Source organism: Pelophylax lessonae (genome assembly GCF_965119305.1).
Source record: "Pelophylax lessonae genome assembly, chromosome: 5".
NCBI classification, from domain to species: domain Eukaryota; kingdom Metazoa; phylum Chordata; class Amphibia; order Anura; family Ranidae; genus Pelophylax; species Pelophylax lessonae.
The window spans coordinates 282830754-282857156 of record NC_138772.1 but is presented as its reverse complement, the minus strand read 5'-3'; positions in this window follow the sequence as shown (position 1 = coordinate 282857156).

Here is a 26403-nt window from a genome sequence, read left to right as displayed (position 1 = left end):
ATTATACATAATATCCATATTATACATAATATATTTACATGCATTTACTTACATTTACTAATTCAGACAGTAGAGGGCAGCAGATTTGTATAGCACAATCATGAGCAGATATATTGCATTGCATGGTTGGATGCAACGTATTGTGAACAAATGACATATTTACATGTAATGGCTTTGTGGTTGCAATGGGTAACACTGCCCAAGTCACACAATGGTTATGGTGCAACCGGCCCTAACTGCTAACCAGTTTTCCGAGCATGTAAATGGGTTGGAAATAGCCAGTTAGATGCTGTGTTAGACAGAAGCATAAGTTAATACTTTCCCAGTTCTTTGATTTTGGTGGGTTTTTCCCAGAGTTCGACACATTGTTCCTGTGTTATAAAAGAGGGACAGTGGTCCAGAACAGCGAGTGAGTGGGTAAGAGCTTCTATAAACAGAGAACAGAGGGGTCCAGGGCTCATAAAGGAGAGAGACGGAGAACTCTACTCATAAGGAGCAGAAGAATGTTGCCGACCACTGCCGTGATGTAAAGGTCATCAGAACTTGGGGTTTGCCCCAAAGACACCAGATGCTGGACTATACCACTGATGGACTTTACCTTTGCAAGTATGCCGGGACAGCACATGGCCTGAGTTAGGATTAGGGACATAGGAAAAATAATGTCTCCACATGTTGGACTTTGTAATGCCTTTGCACTTTTTCCAAGTAAAGTTTTGAAACCTTGTTCCCCCTGGTCTGAAGTTACTAAAGGGGTGTAATGCAAGTAGTGGGCACCATCCCATGGTTCAGGTCACTAAGATGCTGTGGGGTAGGAAGACATCAGTACGAGAGTAATACAGTGTCACAAGGGTAATCTAGGGTAATGGAAGGTTATCAAGCGTGTACTTGTTGCAGGTGAAAAGGCCTCTTGCAGCAAGGGAGATTTGTCTGCACTCCTTCACCAGTGGTCTGACACCCATGAAAACAGGAGCAGGTCAGTTCCCATCCTGTACAGAGGTACAGAAGCCAAAAGCTTTGAGAATGACACAAATATTCATTTTCACAAAGTCTGCTGCTTCAGTGTTTTTAGATCTTTTTGTCAGATGTTACTATGGTATACTAAAGTATAATTAAAAGCTTTTCATAAGTATCAAAGGGTTTTATTGACAATTACATTAGGTTTGTGCAAAGAGTAAGCAGTGTTAACTCTTCTTTTTCAAGACTGCAATTCACCCTGCCATGCTGTCAATCAACTTCTGCGCCACATCATGACTGATGGCAGTCCAAAGAAAGTATTTGTATTCCACAGTAAAGGTGATTGATTAACTTTAATCCCCACGGTAATAAGCAGTAATTGTAATCCAAACAGGAAAAGGAGAAAATAGATTCTGGTACTCCACAGTTGGCAGTCAATCTAGCACTGGGAGGGAGGGGCAAGGCCTTCTGATCCGCCACGCACTATGCGGAACTACAATGACCTGTGGCGATCGTTAGAATTAATATGACCTTCTGCTAAAACAGCTCTGCAGTCCCCGCCCTGGCTCAGTCTAGAAGCATATCAGATACTTTAAACTGGATTTCTCTCACCCAGTGTCCCGCTCTCGCTCTCCTGCGAACTCCGTTACACAGTCCACTCCAGCAGTGTCCCGCTCTCCTTAGCGACACTCACGGCCTCTCAGGGCATCCTTCCACTTGGTCACGCTACCGAGATCCTTCCTCACACCATTCACCCAGACTCCGGCGTCCTCCGCAAGGCCTCCGGCCTACTCTTCTGCACTCCGCAGCAGCTCTATCCCTCCTCACAGCGTGCTGTCCTCGAGGCAAGAGAGCGAAAGTTGGTCCCGCCCCCCTTTATAAAGACACTCCCAGCAGGCTCCATGAGTCACATTGCTCCCTGGGAGAAGAGTTCACATAAGCAGTCTATGGTCCATCCTTGGTAAAACTTTAATGACAGAACAACAGTCTGAACAACACTAGCCTTGCGACCAGGCTACATCAGGAAAGGAGGTAAAGGCAATACAGCCTTCTCTATTTAGCTCCACTGCATGTTAGACAGCTGTACTACATATTTTCTGGTATTGTCTTGCCCCCTGGTGTCAAGCATGTTCTGCAGTATGCCCGACATGCCTTTCTTTATAGTTATCCTAAATTGACTTCAGACCAGGCAAAAGTATGTAACAAGAATATACCTTACTAAAGTTGTTGAAAAAAAAATTAAAGCATGATAGTTCTCTTATCATTCCTATCTTAAGTGTCTTCTGCGTGCCCATTGATGCCTATCCCATTGAGGTAGTCATACCTTAGTTGTAGAGAAAGTCTTGAAAGTCCTTTACGCCAAGAAATCAGTAACACAAGTCCATGTCCCTGGAACCCTGACTGGGTTCCCCCCAAAGGGTGGAATTATTCAAGGTGGCAGTCACATCCTGGCAGAGCTCCTATTTCCTTCCCATGCATGGAGCTGAACTCTTTATAGGTGGTTCCCTTCATTTTTATATGTTTGCCCCAGCAGAGGGTGGTGCTTCCCGAGAAGCCTGGGGAAACCCTGGCAAGCAGTGTTAACACTTTCTTTTCAGAACTGACTAGCTTAGAAGGGCAACATAACTAAATATTGCAATTAACTCATATTGGACTGTACAGTTATATGGAAAATACAAGCAGAGTAATCAGAAACAACAATACAATAAATTCATTGAAAGCACCTGCTTACAAGTTACTGGACAAAAAAGAAGAGACTCCTATCCCAGAAGCTGCACATTACTGGCTAATCAAATTCCTGTTATGGACATGAATCCCGAAATCTTGCTGGGAAGAGACATTCTCTCTTCCCAACAAGAGGTGGGAAGTTGCACCAGCAGCGCAATGACCCTGACTATGCCCCATATGAACAAAGGCTTGATCTAGGATGGGAAATCGTGGGTAATGCGTGTTTGCACAGGATGCACAAAGCAGGTCAACTCCTTAAAAATGTATGTATTATGAAATGGATGTACTGATCATTTCAGACCATGCGCTCATCATTATGAAGTGAAGCAGAGGTCTATTGACATCATTCAAATGTTCGATTGTAAGAAAATGGGGGCGTATAAACAAATAAAAATATGGATTTTAATAAATAATATCAATATGATTAACCCACTCCCACTTCTCACAGTTTGTTAGGGGTGGGTCAGCAATTAAACACACACTGTAGTTGAAAAAGATTATATTGTTTACCCACTTGCTTACTGGATACTTATACCCCCTTCCTGACCATGCCAATTTTCAGCTTTCAGCGCTGTCGCACCTTGAATGACAATTGCGCGGTCATGCAACAATGTAAACAAATGGAATTTTTATCTCTTTTTTTGAGACAGATAGAACTTTCTGTTGGTGGTATTTTTTTTTTTTTTTCGCCATTGGGTTTTTTATTTTTTGCTAAACAACTGAAAATAATAATAATATTTTTTCTCCTTCACTGATGTGCACTGATGAGGCTGCACTGATGAGAACTGATAAGGCTGCACTGATGAGGCAGCACTGATGGGCACTGATGAGGAGGCACTAATGAGGCTGTACTTATTTGCATTGCTGATAGGCGGCACTGATAGGTGGTACAGATGGGAGCTGATAGGCGACACTGATGGACACTGATAGTCGGCACTGATGTGCACTGATATGCAGCACTGATGGTCACTGATGGGTGGCACTGATAGGCGGCACTGATGGGAACTGATATGCAGCACTGATGATGAGTCACTGATGGGCAGAACAAATGGGCACTGATGGGCAGCACTGATGGGCAGCATTGATGGGGCTGCACTACTAATCAGGGCACTTATGATCAGTGCACTAATTATCTGTGTACATGTCCCCTGTCAGGATTGACAGTTACTGGCTCTCCTCTCCTTACGCTGTCACAAGGAGTGAGGAAAGTACTGCTGATAACCAGCAAGTCTGTTTACACTGTGATCAGCTGTGATTTGATACAGCTGATCATGTGGTAAAGGGCCACTGTGACTGGACACAGCAATCATAGAGTGTGCTGGATGCGTGCCCCAGGGGACATGCAAGGGGTGGGGTTCTTGGTAGACATCAATGGACGCCCTCCCAGAACAACAGAGCTATGCTGTAGCCATCTTTCGGCTATAGTGTGGTAAGGAAGTAGTTAAAGAAGTAACATGTATGGCTTTGCTATGGACAAGGAAATATTACTTTAAACAATACCCCAAAGGCATAAAACTTACAGACAACGATTAACAGAAGTCTCACGAAAACATTCCACAAGGATTAGCAGCAATAATACCCAATACTACCAATAATACAACCTCTGGACTATGGAAGATCATTACCTATTACAACCAAAGACAGTATTTAAGCAATCATCAACTGGAAAGACATCTAGCCAGCAAACACATCCAATATTGCCACGCTCCTTAGTCAGGCCTCCAGTCAAGGTATTCCCCCTCAAGGTCTCTCTCTGGCATTATTATACTAGTTCCTTCCTTTCGCTATCATTGAGGAATCTCTGATAGGTCCAAATGGCACGGTCAGGCTTCTCATGATTCTCCCCTAATAATTATTATGTCTGGTTGCTATTCAGTGACTTGATGTCTAGAGTGTGTATTGAAGACCTTAAAGTTCCTTAAGATTATCTCCTGACATAAATAGTCACCTACCTTAGCTTGCCAAAGCCACACAGAACCCTGAAGACGCATAGGCATCAAATCAAAAAAGGATATGCCACGTGACACATTTAACCTAAATATCTCACATGATAAGAGAAATGTCAATTCACTACAGGTCTATGCATTATTTAGCGCAACAATCAAAAACACTTAGCAAATACCGCATAAACCTCTTTAAATGTAATTTCACAAAAAAAAGTAAACCAAAACATTAATAAATAAGTTGTGGTCCAGCCATGTGGCATTTAACAAATGCTAACAACCAGGAAATAGCTATCTGTAAAGGAGCTGGCACCCACCGGTGTACTTAACAATCAGGTAATAGCTGGTTGTTAAAGAGCTGCCACTCGCCATGTCCTTAACAACTAGAGTTGAGCGGACACCTGGATGTCCGTGTTCGGCGGGTTCGGCCGAACTTGAAAAAAAAGTCCGGGTCCGAACTTTACCCGGACACTGAACCCCATTGAAGTCAATGGGGACCCGAACTTTCAGGCACTAAAATGGCTCTAAAACACCAAAGGAAAGGGCTAGAGTGCTGCAAATGGCAGCAAAACGTAGTTAAGAGCATGGCAAGTGCTCTGCAAACAAATGTGGATAGGGAAATAACTTAAAACAACAAAAAAAAAAACAGAAAAATAAAACAATGTTCTTCATCTCTGAAGGACGAGGCCCATATGGAGTAGGAGGGAGGTTGAGGTGGTGGTGGATGTGGCGGTGTCATAGGCGTGCGCACAGGGTGTGCCAGGTGTACCTGGGCACACCCTAATCACCTAGGGCGCATTAGCATTATCGCTCTGTTTGCCAGTGAGGAGATGGGAAAGATCTCCCTCGGACCTGCTCTGCTCTATTTCACTTTGCCAGCAGGGAGAGTAATGTATCGGGGCCATGTACATGTAGGCAAACACATGCATGTGTATTTAAACCTTGGGGTGCACACCCTAATGCAATAGGCTGCGCACACCTATGGGTGGTGTAGGTGGAAGCGGCGGTGGAGGAGGACGAGGTAGCCAACACTGCTTTTTTTCAGAAATTTTAAATGAGGGTACACCCCAAAAGAGTGAGAAAGAGCAAAAATAGAACAATGGCTGGGTAAGGTCGGTATCCATCGCTATTCTGCACAAGGTACGGAAAAGTCCCGTGGGATCCATGCCTGGTTCATTTTAATGAACGTGAGCTTGTCCACATTGTCTCTGGACAGGCGGCTGCGCTTGTCTGTGATAACGCCCCCAGTCGTGCTAAATACCCGTTCAGATAATACACTGGCTGCAGGGCACGCCAGCTCCTCCAAGGCATAAAGGGCAAGCTCAGGCCATGTGCCCAATTTGGAGACCCAGAAGTTGAAGGGGGCAGACCCGTCATTCACTACATGTAGGCGTGTGCACACATACTGCTCCACCATGTTGGTGAAATGCTGCCTCCTGCTAAGACGTTCCATATGAGCTGCTGGTGCTGCTGTTTGTTGTGGCGTGCTGACAAAGCTTTTCCACATTTCGGCCATGCTAACCCTGCCTTCTGAGGTGCGTTGCGACCTCTTCCTCCTCCTCCTCCTCTGGCTTGTGCTTCCACTGTGGCCCCGCTGTCAGGTGGGAATGCCAGCAGCATCGCGTCTACCAGCGTGCGCTTGTACTCGCGCATCTTGCGATCGCGCTCCAGTGAGTGAATTAAGTTGTCCTTGTAACGGGGATCCAGCAGCATGGCCACCCAGTAATCAGCACAAGTTAGAATGTGGGCAACTCGGCGGTCGTTGTGGAGACACTGCAGCATGTAATCGCTCATGTGTGCCAGGCTGCCCAGAGGCAACGAAAGGCTGTCCTCTGTGGGAGGTGTATCGTCTGTATCCCCCCAGCCACGCACCAGTGATGGCCATGAGCTGGCCTGGGTGCCACCCTGCTGTGAACATGGTTCCATCTCCTCCTCCAGCTCCTCCTCCTCATCCTCCTCATCCTCCAGAACTGTGCCCCTGCTGGACAATTGTGTCCCTGGCGTTTGTGTGTGCAGGAACCCACCCTCGGAGCCCTTTGCGAATGACTGCCCTGAAAGCCTTGGAAATGTTACTTCTTCATCTTCCTCCTCCTTCTCCTCCTCCTCATCCTGTGCCACATCCTCTTCCATCATCGCCCGAATTGTTTTTTCAAGGAAGCATAGAAGTGGGATAGTTAAGCTGACCATGGCGTCATCGGCACTGGCCATGTTGGTGGAGTACTCAAAACAGCGTAACAAGGCACACAGGTCTCGCATGGAGGCCCAGTTATTGGTGGTGAAGTGGTGCTGTTCCGCAGAGCGACTCACGCGTGCGTGCTGCAGCTGAAACTCCACTATGGCCTGCTGCTGCTCGCACAGTCTTTCCAGCATGTGCAAGTTGGAGTTCCACCTTGTGGGCACGTCACATATGAGGCGGTGAGCGGGAAGGCCGAAGTTACGCTGCAGCGCTGACAGGCGAGCAGCAGCAGGGTGAGAACGCCGAAAGTGCGCACAGAAGGCCCGCACTTTCTGCAGCAGCTCTGACATATCGGGATAATTTTTAAGGAACCTCTGCACCACCAAATTCAGCACATGCGCCAGGCAAGGGATGTGCGTCAAACCGGCTAGGCCCAGAGCTGCTATGAGATTTTGCCCGTTATTGCACACCACCAGGCTGGGCTTGAGGCTCGCTGGCAGCAACCACTCATTTGTCTGCTGTTCCATGCTCCTCCACAACTTCTTCACGGTGTGTGGTTTTTCCCCCAAACAGGCAAGTTTTAAAACTGCCTGCTGTCGTTTACCCCTGGCCGTGCTGAAGTTGGTGGTGAAGGTGTTACGCTGACCGGATGAGGAGGCGGTAGAGGATGAGGAAGCAGAGTAGGAGGAGTTAGGAACAGGAGGCAAACTGAAGCGCCCCGGAAAATCCTCGGTGGTGGAAGGACATGCGCCAAATTGCTATCCGCCTCAGGCCCATCCGCCACTGCATTTACCCAGTGTGCCGTTAGGGAGATATAACGCCCCTGACCGTGCTTACTCGTCCACGTATCGGTAGTTAGGTGGACCTTGGCACAGATGGCGTTGCGCAGTGCACACCTGATTTTTTCCCCCACTTGGTTGTGCAGGGAAGGGATGGCTTGCCTGGAAAAGTAGTGGCGGCTGGGCACGACGTACTGTGGGACAGCCACCGACATAAGGTTTTTAAAACTGTGCGTCTCCACCAGACGGAATGACAGCATTTCAAAGGCCAAGAATTTTGAAATGCTGGCATTCAGGGCCAGGGATCGCGGGTGGGTAGGGGGGTACTTCCTCTTCCTCTCAAGTGGTTGGGAGATGGAAAGCTGAACGCTTCCACGGGACATTGTGGAGATGGTTGGTGACCCAGGTGGTGGTGTTGCTGACAGATCCTCTGTTTGCGGGGTGGCAGGTGCTGGTATCACTACAGATGTGGATGGAGCGGCCGAGACTGCAGCAGAAGAGGAAGCAGGATGAGCCAGAGACGTTTCTTGGTTTTAAAGGTGTCTACTCCACTGCAGCTCGTGCTTTGCACTTAGATGCCTGATCATGCAGGTTGTGCTCAGGTTGAGAAGGTTTATGCCTCGCTTCAGGCTCTGATTGCACAGGGTGCAAACCACTCGTGTCCTGTCATCAGCACATTTTCTGAAGAACTTCCACGCTAGAGAACTCGTTTGAGCTAGCTTTGCTGCGCTCATTCCCTTGCTGCGTTGGGCAGTAGCAGGCGTAGTGTCTAGGGCACGGCCACTCCGCTTCTGCACCCTGCTCCCTCTTTTGCTGTGCTGGTGGCTCTGTGCGACCACCGCCTCTTCCTCCAAACTACTCAGGTCACCTGCATGACCTTCATTCCATGTGTGGTCGAGGACCTCATCGTCCTCCACATCATCTTCCACCCAGTCTTCACCCCTGCCCTCCTTGTCGGTCTCCACAATTCTGAACGCCGCAGCAGTTGGCACCTGCGTTTCGTCATCATCGGAGACGTGCTGCGATGGTCCTTGCATGTACTCATCTTGGGAAATAAGTGGTTGGGCATCGCTGCACTCAATCTCTTCCACTTCTGGGGCAGGGCTAGGTGGATGGCCCTGGGAAACCCTGCTGACAGAGTCCTCAAAAAGAAGAAGAGACTGCTGTATGGCTTGGGGCTCAGACTGCTTGCCTGATTTGCAAGTGGGTGAGGTGAAAGACGGTTGGACATCGGCTGCAGGTGCCAACTCTGACCTTTCTGCAGTAGACTGGGTGGGAGACAATGTGAAGGAACTGGAGGCACTATCAGCAGCAAACCAATCTACTATCGCCTCTACTTGTTCTGGCCTCATCACTTCTAGAGGCGCATGATGCCCTACCAAATACTGCTGCAGGTTCTGTCGCCTACTCACACTTGAGGAAGGTGTTTCACTTGTGCGTGTAGCTGGCACAGATCGACCACGTCCTCTCCTTGCAACAGGAGCTCTACCAGCAGCACCACGACCCAGGCCACGGCCCCTATTTGACGGTCTCCTCATATTTCTGTAATTTAAGATCTTGCCCTAGAAAGGTGTTTATTGAATAGCGGAACAAAAAACAACAACAGTATCGCACAGGTGTATCTCACAGTCAAATATGCAAACTATGCCGCAATTTAATGTTTTTACCCCAAAAGGGTGTATATTGAATAGCGGAATAGCAAAAAGGATAAAAAACGGTGTATCTCACACGTACAAACACAGACTAGGCCCCGATTAAAATTTTTTGTACCCTAAAGGGAGGATGAGGAAGAGGAGTAGGAGGAGTTGGGAACAGGAGGCAAACTGAAGCGCCCTGCAATCCTTGGCGGTGGAAGGAGATGCGCCAAACAAATTTAAACATTGTATCTCACACGTACCGATACAGACTATGCCGTAATTTAATTTTTTACACTCCAAAAGGGTGTATATTGAATAGCGGAATAGGAAAAATTTTATAATACGGTGTATCTCACACGTACAAACACAGACTAGGCCTGATTACAATTTTTTGTACCCTAAAGGCAGGATGAGGAAGAGGAGTAGGAGGAGTTGGGAACAGGAGGCAAACTGAAGCGCCCTGCAATCTTCGGCGGTGGAAGGAGATGCGCCAAACAAATTTAAAAAGGTGTATCTCACATGTACCGATACAGACTATCCTGCAATTTAATTTTTTTACACTCAAACAGGGTGTATATTGAATAGCGGAATAGGACAAATTTTACAAAACGGTGTATCTCACACATACAAACACAAACTAGGCCCCGATTACTATTTTTTGTACCCTAAAGGCAGGATGAGGAAGAGGAGTAGGAGGAGTTGGGAACAGGAGGCAAACTGAAGCGCCCTGCAATCCTCTGCGGTGGAAGGAGATGCGCCAAACAAATTTAAAAAGGTGTATCTCACACGTACCGATACAGACTATCCCGCAATTTAATTTTTTACACTCAAACAGGGTGTATATTGAATAGGACAAATGTTACAAAACGGTGTATCTCACACGTACAAACAGACTAGGCCCCGATTACTATTTTTTGTACCCTAAAGGCAGGATGAGGAAGAGGAGTAGGAGGAGTTGGGAACAGGAGGCAAACTGAAGCGCCCTGCAATCCTCGGCGGTGGAAGGAGATGCGCCAAACAAATTTAAAAAGGTGTATCTCACATGTACCGATACAGACTATCCCGCAATTTAATTTTTTACACTCAGACAGGGTGTATATTGAATAGCGGAATAGGACAAATTTTACAAAACGGTGTATCTCACACGTACAAACACAAACTAGGCCCCGATTACTATTTTTTGTACCCTAAAGGCAGGATAAGGAAGAGGAGTAGGAGGAGTTGGGAACAGGAGGCAAACGAAAGCGCCCTGCAATCCTCGGTGGTAGAAGGAGATGCGGCAAACAAATTTAAAAAGGTGTATCTCACATGTACCGATACAGACTATCCCGCAATTTAATTTTTTACACTCAAACAGGGTGTATATTGAATAGCGGAATAGGACAAATTTTACAAAACGGTGTATCTCACACGTACAAACACAAACTAGGCCCCGATTACTATTTTTTGTACCCTAAAGGCAGGATGAGGAGTAGGAGGAGTTCAGAACAGGCAGGAGGCAGACTGAAGCAGCCTCAAATCCTCGGCAGTATGAGATGCGCCCCAAAAATTGGAAAGGTGTATCTCACACGTACCAACACAGACTATCCCGCAATTTAATTGTTTTTACCCAAAGGTGTAGATTGGATAGCGGAATAGAAAATATGATATCAAAAGGTGTATGTATCTCACACGTACCGACACAGACTATCCTGCAATTTAATTGTTTATACCCAAAGGTTTTGATTGAATAGCGGAATAGAAAATATGATATCAAAAGGTGTATGTACTGTATCTCACACGTAGAGACCCAGACTAGGCCCAAATTACTATTTTTTGTACCCCCAAAGGCAGGATGAGGAGTAGGAGGAGTTCGGAACAGGCAGCACCCTCAAATCCTCGGAAATATGAGATGCACCCCAAAAATTGGAAAGGTGTATCTCACACGTACCGACACAGACTATCCCGCAATTTAATTGTTTATACCCAAAGGTTTTGATTGAATAGCGGAATAGAAAATATGATATCAAAAGGTGTATGTATCTCACACGTAGAGACCCAGACTAGGCCCAAATTACTATTTTTTGTACCCCCAAAGGCAGGATGAGGAGTAGGAGGAGTTCGGAACAGGCAGCACCCTCAAATCCTCGGCAGTATGAGATGCGCCCCAAAAATTGGAAAGGTGTATCTCACACGTACCGACACAGACTATCCCGCAATTTAATTGTTTATACCCAAAGGTTTTGATTGAATAGCGGAATAGAAAATATGATATCAAAAGGTGTATGTATCTCACACGTAGAGACCCAGACTAGGCCCAAATTACTATTTTTTGTACCCCCAAAGGCAGGATGAGGAGTAGGAGGAGTTCGGAACAGGCAGCACCCTCAAATCCTCGGCAGTATGAGATGCGCCCCAAAAATTGTAAAGGTGTATCTCACACATACCGACACAGACTATCCCACAATTTAATTGTTTATACCCAAAGGTGTAGATTGAATAGCAGAATAGAAAATATGATATAAAATTGGTGATTTATCAATAGCACATGTGAACAGCAGTGTCTTATATCAGTCAGCTCTGCTGCAGGCTATGGAGGGAAAAAAAAAAATTCCCCTTTTAAGTTTATAATTTTTAACTAGATTAGTACAGACTATGCCACAATTAAATTTTTTTAACCCAAGGGTGTATATTGAATAGTGGAATAGAAAAAAGTGTATAACTTTTGAAATCACTCAATAATAGCACATGTGTGAACAACACAGCAGTGTATTATCACAGTCAGCACAGCAGCACTGAAGGAAAAACGCTGCACACAACTGACTGATAAAAAATACTTTTTTCTCCCTCCTCCTCAGTGGGCAAAAAGATTGTGTTCACACCACCCCACTCACAGCAAAATCGATGTGGACCAGCTTTGCTGCAGGCTATGGAGGGAAAAAAAAAATCCCCTTTTAAGTTTGTAATTTTTAACTAGATTAGTACAGACTATGCCACAATTTAATTTTTTTAACCCAAGGGTGTATATTGAATAGTGGAATAGAAAAAAATGTATAACTTTTGAAATCACTCAATAATAGCACATGTGAACACAGCAGTGTATTATCACAGTCAGCACAGCAGCACTGAAGGAAAAACGCTGCACACAACTGACTGATAAAAAAGACTTTTCTCCCTCCTCCTCAGTGGGCAAAAAGAGTGTATTCACACCACCCCACACACAGCAAAATCGATGTGGACCACTGACACCTGCCTATCTCCAGACTCTCCCTAAAAGGATCGATAAGATCGGTCACTGCCGGCACTGCAAACCCCCCCCCACACTGCAAAATCGATTGTAGTAGAACACTGACCCTTAATATCTCCAGCCTCTCCCTAAAAGGATTGATAAGATTGGTCACTGCCGGCACTGCAAACCCCCCCACACAGCAAAATCGATTGTAGAACACTGACCCTAAATATCTCCAGCCTCGCCCTAAAATGCCTATATCTCGCCCTGCTTGCAGCACTCCGACCTGTCCCTCAATTCTATATCGGACACAATATGATTTTTTTGCCTGTCTGTCCCTAATCATCAGCCAGCACGTATGATGTGTGCTCTGTCCCTGTACTACAGCATAATGACGCAGCGGCGCTCGGTCTCGAACTTATAAAGACTTGGTCACATGCTTCAGATGGCCAATCACAGCTACTAATACATTTGTAGGCATGGCTGGGATGGCTTAAGGCACACCAGTTAAACGCTTGTTGATTGGCTGTTGAAAGCCCGCCATGAAAAGCGCGCCAATGCATTCAAAACCCGGAAATAAAATGACCGAACACAGATTTTTACCCGAACATATAGTAAAGTTTTCGGGTCCGTGTTAGGGTAACAAAAATCCAATTATTCGGTACGAACACGAATAATACAGTCCGTGTTCGCTCAACCCTATTAACAACCAGTAACTCATCTGCTCCTTGTCCACATGTTGTCCCCACAACCCTGGCGGGCCTAGTAGTTGTGGGGGTGCAGGGGAGGTTTGACTTATCGCAATCTAGAAACCCCCTTTAAGAAGGGGGCACACAGATCTTAGCCCCCCATGTGAATGAGTAGGGGGTACTCATGCTCATTCACCAAAAAAATTACTAGTGTAAGTAAAGACAGCACACAGGTTTTGACAAGTTCTTTATTCAATTTATTTTAAAAAAATGTCCCCTGAGTTATGATGAATGCCACTAGTTATGATAAATGCCACTCACCATCAACACCAAAAAAAAACGCTGCTCCTGATGCTTGGTTTTTGCCAACTGACATTCCCCCATGGCTTAAGTAAAGGAGAGGGTGGCTCAATGATGTCATAAGAGGCCACCTAATAATATAATTGACCAAGGAGATTTCAATGATGTTGCGAAGGCTGGGGCCACCTGGTGCTGTCATTGACTATGTATCGTCAATTACGCCACTGGGTGGCCCCTTGTAACATCATTCACCAAGCCCCCTACCTTACTTAAGTGACGCGGGGAAGTGTCAGTCAGCAGGAGCCAAGCATCGGGAGAGGTGGTGTTTTTTTTTCCTCGGTGGCGGTATTCATTGTGATTGATGTTGGATCTACATTGGTGGACAAAACTTATTTTAATTAGGGACTTGTTAAAAACGGTATGCTGTTTTTATTTACACTAGTAATTTTTTTGGTGAACGAGTACCTCATACTTATTCACATGGGGGGGGGGGGGCTGGGATCTGGGTGCCCTTGTTAACGGCTCAACTTGGGGATAAGGTGGCCTTCAAGGAGGCCCCTCTGGCAAATCAGCCCCCTATGTTGTGCTGGTTTGGAAGTTCGGATATAAGGGTCTGGTATGGATTTTGGGTGGGGGGGGGGACCTCATGTCATTTTTAAAAAAATGTTTGGCATTAGGTCCCCCAAAATTCATACCAGTCCCAAAGGGAAGCACACACTTTTTTTTTTTTTTTTTTACTGTCAGCTCTTTTGTTTACATTCTGCTGTCAGCGGGGAAATTCCACTAAGAACAGGGATGATTCATGGTTGTTAGGACACCGACAGGTGCCGGCTCCTTAACTACCTGCAGCTCTGAGCAGAAATGCCACTGATAAATGTTTCACTTCATGCTGCAACATGCTGCGTTAAAATAACATGCAAAAAACACGTTAAATACCACAAAATAAAAAAATGTAACTCATATTTACCATGCATTTTTTTGGGGAATAGCACATTCAAGCATTATATACCACATACGTTATTTTAACTTAAAAATGAATGCGGTATTTAGTGTATTGACCCCATAGTCTAGACAAAAGGGCAATGTTGTTTACAATGCCCAACATTTGGCTTTAGTACACTAATGAAGGTAGTGAATACTGGTTCTTATGATAAAAAGGAGGCAGTCATGTCAATACAAACTTAGGCCCATATGTTATAAAAATATATTAAAGTAGTTTTAAATACTGAAGGTTTATTACCTTCATGCATCTATGCATGAAGGTAAAAAACCTTCTGTGTGCTGCTTCCCCCTACAGCCCCCCCTAATACTTACCTGAGCCCTCTCTTGATCCAGCGATGTGCTTGAGAGCCTCAGCTGCCCGTGGACTCCCTCTCCTCATCAGTCACAGCCAGTGAGGTCAGGGGAGAGAGCACAGTGTTTTGTACTAAATGTGATGACAATAAAATACCCATTTGTGCTGCAAGAGTCAAGCTTCCAAACAAATGTGAGCAGGTGTTATATAGAATTATTGTATAAAGAAAAAACCTGTGCTCTGTCAAAAAAATGTGATGAAATGAAAGTGTTAATCTATGTTGATCTGAAAGCTGCTGCAATCACTGAATGTATGTTCCTCACATATAGTAGCAAAAATATAGATAAAAAGTGCTGTGCTGGGGGGCATGGTCTGGCGGGGATCTGAGATGGACGCATGAAGCAAGAGCTCCTGCTCACCGGGGACAATATTTCACTATTTGGGGAGCTCCAAACCAGGAATAAACATGGTCAGATCAAACAGGAGTGCCTCTACGCCCCGTGCACCCACATAAATGGGGACACAGCTCTGTAAAAACATGCCTGAGCTGTTCTGGTCCCAACGCTCTACCCAACACGTGACCTCTCAGGCTTTGACGCCGGACTCACCTAGCAGCGATTCTGAGTCTCCAAGAGACAGTACACGCTGCCATCTTCCAAGCCAGCCTCCAAGCCTGTCGGATCTGCAGCAGGTAGCTTTGGATATCAAGACCACCCTCTCGGCGGCAATATCTGATCTCAAATGAGACATCCAAGCAGTAGCACATCCAAGCAGTAGCACACCACCTCACCGAGGTAGAACAAACTGCACAAACCCACACTAATGCTATCAGGCAAGTGCAAAGAACATATGACACACAATTGTTGCACCTTTTCGACCTACACCACCATGTGGAAGATTTGGACGGTCGGGGGTCGGAGGCATAACATCAGGGTAAGGGTCGATTCTGCTGCACTCCCACAAGCAATATGCTCTATCTTTAATGATCTAAGCAGCAGACTCTCCTATTGAAATGGAACAGATGCGCTGTGCCCTTAGACCCCCAGCCCCAGGACAGTGAACCACCGAGGGATGTAGTGTGTTGCATTGTCAACGTACCTCTCAAAGAGGAGATACTCGGTAAGGCATTCTATGAGAGAGAGAGGCTGCATTCTATACAATGGCACGGAGATAAAGGCGCCCGGTATCGCATAACCCTTCTCCAAAAGCTCAGCGACAACGTTCCAGCAGACGCATATTGGATCAGACCTCATCCAAAGAACGTACGGAGCACCGAGAAACTCAGCGTTGCAGTCCTGAAGCAGCCCCTACTCCTAGAACGGATCATCATAAGGCCTGAACCCTAATACCCACTTTGAACTTCCATGGCTTGTGAGCGGCACCGAAGTCTCTTCTTTTTCAACAGAACCGTTCTTTTTTTTTTTTTGGGTTTTGTTTCGCTTAGTAGGTCGGTTTCAGCAGAGGCTTCTTTCTACTCAAGCCGACATTGGAACTGCATGGTACACAGGTATCTTTATACCAGATTTGCTCTTTGCACTGTCATTTGTCGACACTGATAAGTGTCTTTTACACTTTACCCACCGCCTCAGTATATCCGCGACATGGTGACCCAACATAACCTACTCTACGATCCCAGTGCTATCAGCCCATGGAGACTGCCCAGCACAAATGCGGTGAAGGATGGGTTTTATCGTATCTAGGAGATAACCTCACTTAGCCCTTTGCGCTTCTATACAACACCCGACCTGATTGATACTTGTGTGTCATAGTTATAACAGTACTGTATATAGTATACTATTGTAGAGACTCTGGGCCTGATTCATAGTACGGAGAAATGGCTTTTCGGCGGGATTTTGTGAACCGGAGAATTTTTAAGTCTGAAATTGGTATTCAAAGAACGGCGGGCGGAAAATAACGCCAACTGTGAGATTCATTAAGATCAACTAATGTCAGGACTGGACTTAAAAACAGTCCAGCTAAAAGGTGGACTAATTTTTTCAAAATCACAAAATATGGCAGGAAAAAAATAAAAAATGTGTGGGAAATATGTGTTATATGATTTTGAGCTAAACTGCTTTTAAACTGTGTGAAAATGTTAAGTAGAAAAAAAGATATTAATAAAAGTGTAAAATGAAAAAATAGCTCCAGAGTCAATTTCTGGCAGATAGCCCATGTGAGCATGCTCCAAACCAAAAACTAGGCTGAAAATAACGTTTTTGAAAACGTTAGTGGGAGTTTTATTGAATTTGCGGCAAATACCGTCGCAAATTCGCGGTAAAACGGTGCTATTCCGGCGCTAATAAAATTTTTTTTTTTTTTTTAAATTTTTTTTGCACATATCTATGTATGTCTATATATATATATATATATATATATATATATATATATATATATGAATCACAAAAAAATATATATCTATACATAAATATATATATATGTATGTGTGTGTGTGTATATATATATATATATATATATATATATATATATATATATAAACACACACACATATATATATATATATATATAGATATATATATATATATAGATAGATAGATAGATAGATAGATAGATAGATAGATAGATAGATAGATAGATAGATAGATAGATACCCAAAAATAATTATATGTATATATATATATATATATGTTTTATTTATTGATTTGCCTATGTGTATATATATATATATATATATATATATATATATATATGAAAAGGAACACTAACACGGCTCCTCCCCGAAAATTAAACATTGTATATGTGTGAAATTAATATATTTTTGGATTGGTTAGATATAGAATGTAACAATAATATATGTTTTTTTGCATATGTGTGTATATATATATATATATATATATATGCAAAAAACTATATATTATTGTTACTTCCTATATCTAACCAACCCCAAAAATATATTAATTTCACACATATACAATGTTTCATTTTTGGGGAGAAGCCGTATTAGTGTTGCTTGTCATATATAACAACATACAGTTGTAGGTAGTTCAGGGATTCGAACACCCAAATACACTGTTGCAAGGCAGCGGTGCTAACCACTTAACTACCTAAAGCTAATGACATTTTTTTCAAAGCATGTGTGATTTGTACTTGTAAAAAAAAAAAAAATTATATATATATATATATTCTATTTAGACCCAATTCAAGCTCAAATAATTTTTATTTATTAAAATTTTTTGATGGACTAATTGAATCAAACTATATTAATTTTTAGAGCCCATTCACATTAGCCTGACAAGTCGCGGTATGTCGGGGTCCATTGAGTAGTACAGGACCCGTTCTAATAGGAGCGACACAAGTCACTCCGACTTAGAAAAAGGGTCCTGTACCACTTTGGGGCGACCTCGGAGCGACTTGCATAGACTTCCAGTATGTGAAGTCTCTGCAAGTCGCAGTGCACAGCGGTGCACGCGACTTCACAGGTCACCCCCCGAAGTCGTGTCGCCTCAATGTGAATGGGCTCTTAAGGTGCCAGTGCATGTATGCTTGGTATAAAGATAACAAGAAACTAAAAAAAAAAAAAAAACCTCAGAGACCACAATTCCCAAATAATTAACCTAGTTTAGTGAAACTGTATAAAATCAACAAATTTTTAAAAATAATCCTGCATGCTGGAAATTATATATAGGTGTTTAAAACATTTATTTCTGTGAAAAATTTGTATTTTAAACTTAAATTGATAGGCTAAGAAACTATCAGTGGCATATATTATGAAATAAATGTAACAAAGTGATTATGTTTGTGTAAATTGTGTTTTGCAAAAATGTTGCAAATATGTATTGAGCTTGAGCTTGATTAAATAAACTGACCAAAATATCCAAGTGGTTAGCACAGCTGCCTTGCAACAATGTATTTGGGTGTTCAAATCCCTGAACTACCTACAACTGTCTGTTGTTATATATGACAAGCAACACCCCAAAAATAAAACATTGTATATGTGTGAAATTAATATGTTTGTTGAGTGGGGAGCCATATGTGTTGCTTCCTATATAGAGCCACATTACACTCTGAAAAATAGCAGTGTTTCAGCTTGCAAATCTGAGAATTTGCAAATTGATTGAACATATGCAGTGCAACCCCAGAACTCAGAATTCAACAACCCAAAAAAAAAAAAAAAAAAAAAGATATATATATATATATATATATATATAAAAAATTACTACATCAAGTCAACACACATAGGAAATGCTTTGAATAATCTCAGAATGAGCACAAAGTGGCTTTTTTTATTAAGACTAATGGGCCATACACACTATAAGATTTTCTGAAGATTTTTTCCTTTAGATTTACCAAAACCATATAATATGAGGTCAAACCTAAACACTTTCAATTTGTATGCAATCTGGCAGGCCCTTGCACTACATAGAAAAGGTAAATCTGAAGGAAAAAGTCTTCAGAAAACCTTATAGTGTGTATGGCCATACATGATCCAATTTTCTTACAATTTTCTGTCCAATTTTCTTGAAATTTACCTTCAAGTATGTAGTACAAAGGCCTGCCTAATTGGATACAAGTGAAAGTGTTGTTTAGCTTTGACATCACATTATGTGGTTTGTGGTTAAAGCGGAGTTCCACCCTGGTTATACATTTTTTTACAAAAATACCCCCGGGACAGTCAGGGCTAGCACATTCCACAATGGCTAGCCTCTGATCTGTCCCGGGTTGCACTTACCTTTCAGGAGAAATACTTACCTTGAAATTGTCTTCTCCAGCGCTGCCATCTCAGGTGTGGGCAGCTTGAAGCCAGCACGATCCTCTTCCGCGTCCTCTTCGGTCCTCTTCCTCCTTCTTCGGTCCCACGATGCACTGCACCGGCCCCGACGTCACTTCCGGGTCGCGCGCGTCATCCCTCCACAGCTTCTGGGCATGCCCAGAAGCTGTTTAGAAGGGAATGACGCGCGCGCCCCGGAACTGACGTCGGGGCCGGTGCAGGCGCAATGATTCCTGGGAGCGATGACGTTCAGCTCCCAGGAATCATTGCAAAAGCCAGGAAGTGACGAATCGCCGTGGCCGCCGAGGGGAGGAAGAAGGAAGTAAGGTGAGTATATTTTCTCTAAAAGGTAAGTGAAAAAAAAAAAAAAATTGCGATTATCCATTTGTTTTTCAGGTGACCGGGAGCGAGAAGATGGAGGTAAGTATAAATTTCGGGTGGAACTCCGCTTTAATCTATCAGAAAATTGTACAACAAAAATTGAACATGTATGGCCATACACACTATAAGATTTTCCGAATACTTTTTCCTTCAGATTTACCTTTTCTATGTAGTGCAAGGGCCTGCAAGATTGCATACAAATTGAAAGTGTTTAGGTTTGACCTCATATTATATGGTTTTGGTAAATCTAAAGGAAAAAGTCTTCAGAAAATCTTAAGCCCCGTACACACGTACTGATCGTCGGCGGAACGATCGGCTGTCTTTTGTCCAGGGCTGTCCTGTCTGTTGAAAACTGCAAAAGACTGCACACTAATTTTGTCGGCCAACAACAGACGACTGCAGAAGTGATGTCATGTGATGGTTAACTTTCCCTGTGTTTTTTCTTTTCTGAGCATGCCCAGTCTTGCAAATCAGCCGATTGTCGGCCGAATTCTGTACTGACTGGCGAACAATCGGCCGTTCTGGTGTTGGCCAAAAAAAATTTTAATGCCTGCACGACAGATTCTGTTCGGCTGAAAATGCGCTGTCGGCTGTCGGAAGCATCATACTAACACGCCTACAATCGGCCGATCGGTCGTCGGGCGAATATTTACGGCCAAAGATCGGTACGTGTGTACGAGGCATTATAGTGTGTATGGCCCATTAAGCTGGCCATACATGTTCAACTTTTGTTGTACAATTTTCTGGTAGATCTACCACAAACCACATAATGTGAGGTCAAAGCTAAAAAACACATTCACTTGTATCCAATTAGGCAGGCCTTTGTACTACATACTTGAAGGTAAATTTCAAGAAAATTGGACAGAAAATTGTAAGAAAATTGGAACATGTATGGCCAGCCTTAAGCCTCGTACACACATACCGATTGTCGGCCGTAAACATTAGGCCGACGACCGATCGGCCGATTGTAGGCTTGTTAGTATGATGCTTCCGACAGCCGACAGCGCATTTTCGGCCGAACAGAATCTGTCGTGCAAGCATTAAAATGTTTGTATGCCGACACCAGAACGGCCGATTGTTCGCCAGTCAGTACAGAATTCGGCCGACAATCAGCAGATTTGCAAGACTGGGCATGCTCAGAAAAGAAAAAACACACGGAAAGTTAACCATCACATGACATCACTTCTGCAGTCGTCTGTTGTTGGCCGACAAAATTTGTGTGCAGTCTTTTGCAGTTTTCAACAGACAGGACAGCCCTGGACAAAAGACGGCCGATCGGTCGGCCGACGATCGGTACGTGTGTACGAGGCATTAGTCTAAATGAAAAAGCCACTTTGTGCTCATGCTGAGATTATTGAAAGCATTTCTTAAGGCCCGTACACACGTACCGATCGTCGGCATACAAACGTCGGTGGACGAAGGATCTGCCGATTGTATGCGTGTTAGTATGGTGCCTCCGACAGATGTCTGCGCACAATCCGCGGACAAAAGTCTTTCTTGCAAACATGAAAATTTTTGTATGCCGACACCAGAACGGACGATTGTTCGCCTGTCAGTACAGAATTCGGCCGACAGACCGCAGATTTGCAAGACTGGGCATGCTCAGAAAATAGAAAACACAGGGAAAGTTAACCATTACATGACATCACTTCTGCAGTCGGCGGACAAAATTCTTGTGCTGTCCTTGTGCTGTCTTTGCACTTTTCAGCAGACACCGACATCCCGGGGAGAAAAGAGGAACATTTGTATGCCGACCATCGGTACGTGTGTACGGGGCTTTATGTGTGTTGACTTGTAAGAAACTTGGATCATGGATGGCCAGCCAAACACTCATTCATTAATGAACTGGTGATTTTGGTTTAGGAACCAACAGACCCAATTAATTACTTTGCTGGGCGTTTCCTATACTGGGTGGGTGTAGTTTAACCAAGGTTATATAAAGGGATGTATGAGATCATATCATTTGGCCTGTGGAAGGGCCACAGGTCTTTATGTCCGAATTTGCTTTTGGGGGTGGGGGGGTTTGCTGGCATGCCTAATGATCCATATTGCAGTAAGTGTATTCTTTTGGATGAATACTTTTCATGCTCTAACAGTTTGGTATTGTTTTTGCAAAGTGTGTCTTTATGTACTCTATACATGTTTTTTTTTTATTTTCATGCCTCTGTGTAGCTGTATGTTCTACTGATTTGATGGTATTTAAATGGAAAGACAGGCTCATGCAAACAATTAACATAAAAGTATGTTGGGTATGTTTAATGCTTAATACTAAGGTGTCTACAACTTATTTTGCTTGACTTTTGGATATTGTAAGCTCTATCTATCCATCATATGTTGTATCTTTTTGCACTGTAATTTGAATAAAAATTACTTGATTTGGGGGGCATTTCACATTTCACATGCTTGCTTGAGTGATTACTGATGTTTTATACATGTTCAATAAAGCTTATTCATTTGTACACAGCTCCTGGTTTTTTGTTTTCTTTTCTTATTTGTCTAGATGTAATTCAGATACCTTTTGTGTCTATTGAATGTAATCAATTTCTTGTATTTTTTGTGTGTGCAATGGCAGTGCAGTATGAACATGGGTAGGGTTTCTCCCTTTACTCCAGCAAAGTGTGTATGGGTGTGTGTGGGGGGTGTGTGGGTGTGTGTGTGTGGGGTGTGTGTGTGTGTGGGGTGTGTGTGTGTGTGGGGTGTGTGTGTGTGTGGGGTGTGTGTGTGTGTGGGGTGTGTGTGTGTGTGGGGTGTGGGGTGTGTGTGTGGGGTGTGGGGTGTGTGTGTGGGGTGTGGGGTGTGTGTGTGGGGTGTGGGGTGTGTGTGTGGGGTGTGGGGTGTGTGTGTGGGGTGTGGGGTGTGGGGTGTGTGTGGGGTGTGGGGTGTGTGTGTGGGGTGTGGGGTGTGTGTGTGGGGTGTGGGGTGTGGGGTGTGGGGTGTGTGTGTGGGGTGTGGGGTGTGTGTGTGGGGTGTGGGGTGTGTGTGTGGGGTGTGGGGTGTGTGTGTGGGGTGTGGGGTGTGTGTGTGGGGTGTGTGTGTGGGGTGTGGGGTGTGTGTGTGGGGTGTGGGGTGTGGGGTGTGGGGTGTGTGTGTGGGGTGTGGGGTGTGTGTGTGGGGTGTGTGTGGGGTGTGGGGTGTGTGTGGGGTGTGTGTGGGGTGTGTGTGTGGGGTGTGTGTGTGGGGTGTGTGTGTGGGGTGTGTGTGTGGGGTGTGTGTGTGGGGTGTGTGTGTGGGGTGTGTGTGTGGGGTGTGTGTGTGTGTGTGTGTGGGGTGTGTGTGTGTGTGTGTGGGGTGTGTGTGTGTGTGGTGTGTGTGTGGGGTGTGTGTGTGTGTGTGTGTGGGGTGTGTGTGTGTGTGTGTGTGTGTGTGTGTGTGGGGTGTGTGTGTGGGGTGTGTGTGTGTGTGGGGTGTGGGGTGTGTGTGTGTGTGTGTGTGTGTGTGTGGGGTGTGTGTGTGTGTGTGGGGTGTGTGTGTGTGTGTGTGTGGGGTGTGTGTGTGGGGTGTGTGTGTGTGGGGTGTGTGTGTGGGGTGTGTGTGTGTGGGGTGTGTGTGTGGGGTGTGTGTGTGGGGTGTGTGTGTGTGGGGTGTGTGTGTGGGGTGTGTGTGTGTGTGTGGGGGGTGTGTGTGTGTGGTAAATTTTAAGAAAAAATTAAAGTGTTTATGTATATATTTAGCTAAAAATATATAAATTAAGGAATAATACCAAATTTCCCTTCAGCCTCTGTGGATGAATGTAACCAAAACATTTAATAAAAAAATCACTAAAAATGATTACTAAATAAAAGATTGCTACAGCGCTCACTCGCCTTTTTAGTTGGCTTAGGTCAGTGATGATGAACCTTGGCAACACAGGTGTTTTGTAACATTTCCCATGATGCTCACCTACACTGCAGAGTACATGAGCATTTTGGGAAATGTAGGGCAAAAACATCTTGGGGGGGGGGTTAAGGGTTACCATCACTGGCCTGGGTAAAACATTTCCAATACATTTTAGTTGTCTGTGTGCGCCATTTTTAAAATAAAGCAAAATCTCTTTACAATAAATTGCAAATGGCACATTGGCGTTCGCCCTGGACCAGAAATGACACCACATTGGCTTGCACACATTCCAGCAAGTGGTCACAATCAACTGGCTAATCATGGTGAGGGCCACTTTCAGCTGTGAAGAAATGGCATTCATATGCAAATTAAGTGTGTGTGTGTGTGGGGGGGGGGGGGGTCTGTGCTTGTAATCAGAGCATTGATTACCAGTGCAGACCCTTGGGGGATGCCACTAGAGCCACCAGGGATGCCCACCCATGCCACCATTGATGCCAATCAGTGCTCAGGGAACCTGTTAGTGCCCTCCTCATCAGTGCTGCCCATCATTACCATCTTTCAGTGCTGCCCACCAGTGCCAATCATTGCCCATCAGTGCCACCTATCAATGCCCATCAATGCTGCATATCAGTGCCACCTATCTGTCTATCAGTGCTGCATATTATTAGTGTCTCATCAGTGCCTGCCAGCGCAGCCTCTTCAATGCTCGTCAGTGCAACAAAAAACATATTGATTTACCAAATTTTATTACATAAACAAAAACACATTATTTTAGGGGTCAAACATTTAGGTGTTCTTTTTGCCAATAGAAAAAAAACCTTGCAGTGATCAAATACCACCAAAAGAAAGCACTATTTTTTTAATGAAAATACTGTGATACATTTGTGTTAGGTACAAGGTTGCATGACCGCGGAATTGTCATTCAAAATGCAACAGTATAAAAAGCTGAAAATTGGCCTGGGCAGGAAGGGGTGTAACTGCCCTGTAAGGAAGTGGTTAACTATTGAAACATGGGAATAAATATTCCAGGGGTAATCATGCTCAGCTCAATGGTTCAGTGGTTAGTGTTCCTGGCTATAAACACTGAGAGCATGAGTTCAAATCCCAAGTGTGCCATCACCTTCCTAAATTTTAGACAGCTATAAATAAATACTGAAACTTGGCAAATGCATAATTGCACTCTGCACATATGCATGTTTGTTTCTTGAATATACATGGCCATTGACATGCAATTTTAGGTGATGTAGCCAATGTATTACTATGTGGCCAAAAAAAATTATGGCACACAGGGTGTTATCATGGTCTGGCCTTAAACTCATGACCTAGCAATCTTTAGCTGTGAGCTTAGCCCACTACACCAAAGTGCTGAATACAATCAGATATGCCTGAAAGTTTCAGATGAATAAAGAATGAAGACTGCTAATTAGACAGCTGTGTAGTCTGCTATTAGAAAATCTAAAGGTTAAAACACATTAGATACATAACTATACCTTAAAATTAAAATAAACCATAATATATGACATTGCTGTGTAATAGTGATTCAGAATAGACAAATTTCCTTTTATGAAAAACACAAAGGGAATTTGGTTAACTCCAAACTCAAATTCAGCCTAAGTTAACTCCAAACCCGAATTCAGTCTAAGTTAACTCCAACTCCGAATTCATTAAAGCATCTAGTTGATGGTTTAACTCCAGCCACTTACCTAATTAGGATGCAATGAGTTTAGGCTGGAGTTATTTCTGGAGAAGTGAGCAGCTCTACTCCAAACTTATACTGAATTAGGCCCTAAGTCTCCAGTACAGAGAAGATAGATTGGGATGGGGGTGGGGCTCTGTGTGGAGGAGGACTAACGTATTTACACTGAATTTCCCCACTAAAGCTAAAACAAAAAAAATGGTAAAAAAGCAAAAACAATAAGTTTTGAATTAGGCCCATCCCATCCTATGTTGCGGATGACGGGGTTCTTTGAAACCTCTGCGAGCTCTAGTCATGCCTGCACTAAACGTCCCATTACCACCTTGCTACACCGTCATTAGACTCTAGTTCTCTTCCACTATGAGCCTCTGTCCCTCCCCTTGTCGGACAACATTATGTTTGACTGTGGGGCCACAAATCACACGTCCCATTTCATATGGCCTCTATGACTCCCAATTTGCATCAACCATATGCCATAATTGCCAATGTTGAGTTAATATCTGTATATTAAGGTAATTGGACATGCCTCTCACGGCTGCCTGTGGCCAGACTAATTGAAGACGCCCCATTAACTATCTGGGCACCTAAAACAGCTGTAATGGGGGGGGGGGTGCAGTGCTTAAACATTACACTGAGGAGGGAAATAGCACGGATTTACCCACTAAACTGGAGCCCTACAAATAAAATCGAGAGACTTAGGCATCTCCTAATAGTTGATGATCTGATTCGGCGAGGGGCGAGAGGACATGATATAGGGGGGCCCCCCTTTACTTTATGTGTTGTTTTTTTTTTTCTCTGGGTATTTAAACTTGTGTGGCCTCAGCCAACGAAACAAAACTCTAGCATATTAATGGGCTTACTGTTGAACACTGGCACCGCCACGGCCGTCACTGCCCATTTTTTTATTTCATTCATGCATCAGCCAAAACTCCCCTTTACACCTCACTTTTACTTACCTTAATCTTGGTGTCCTCAGTGACGCGGACATATATGGCTCCTGTACACTCCTTTGTCCCCAAACAGCGGTAATACTGTGTACCTGCTGATCACCCAGCCCACATCCTGTTAGGTGAAAC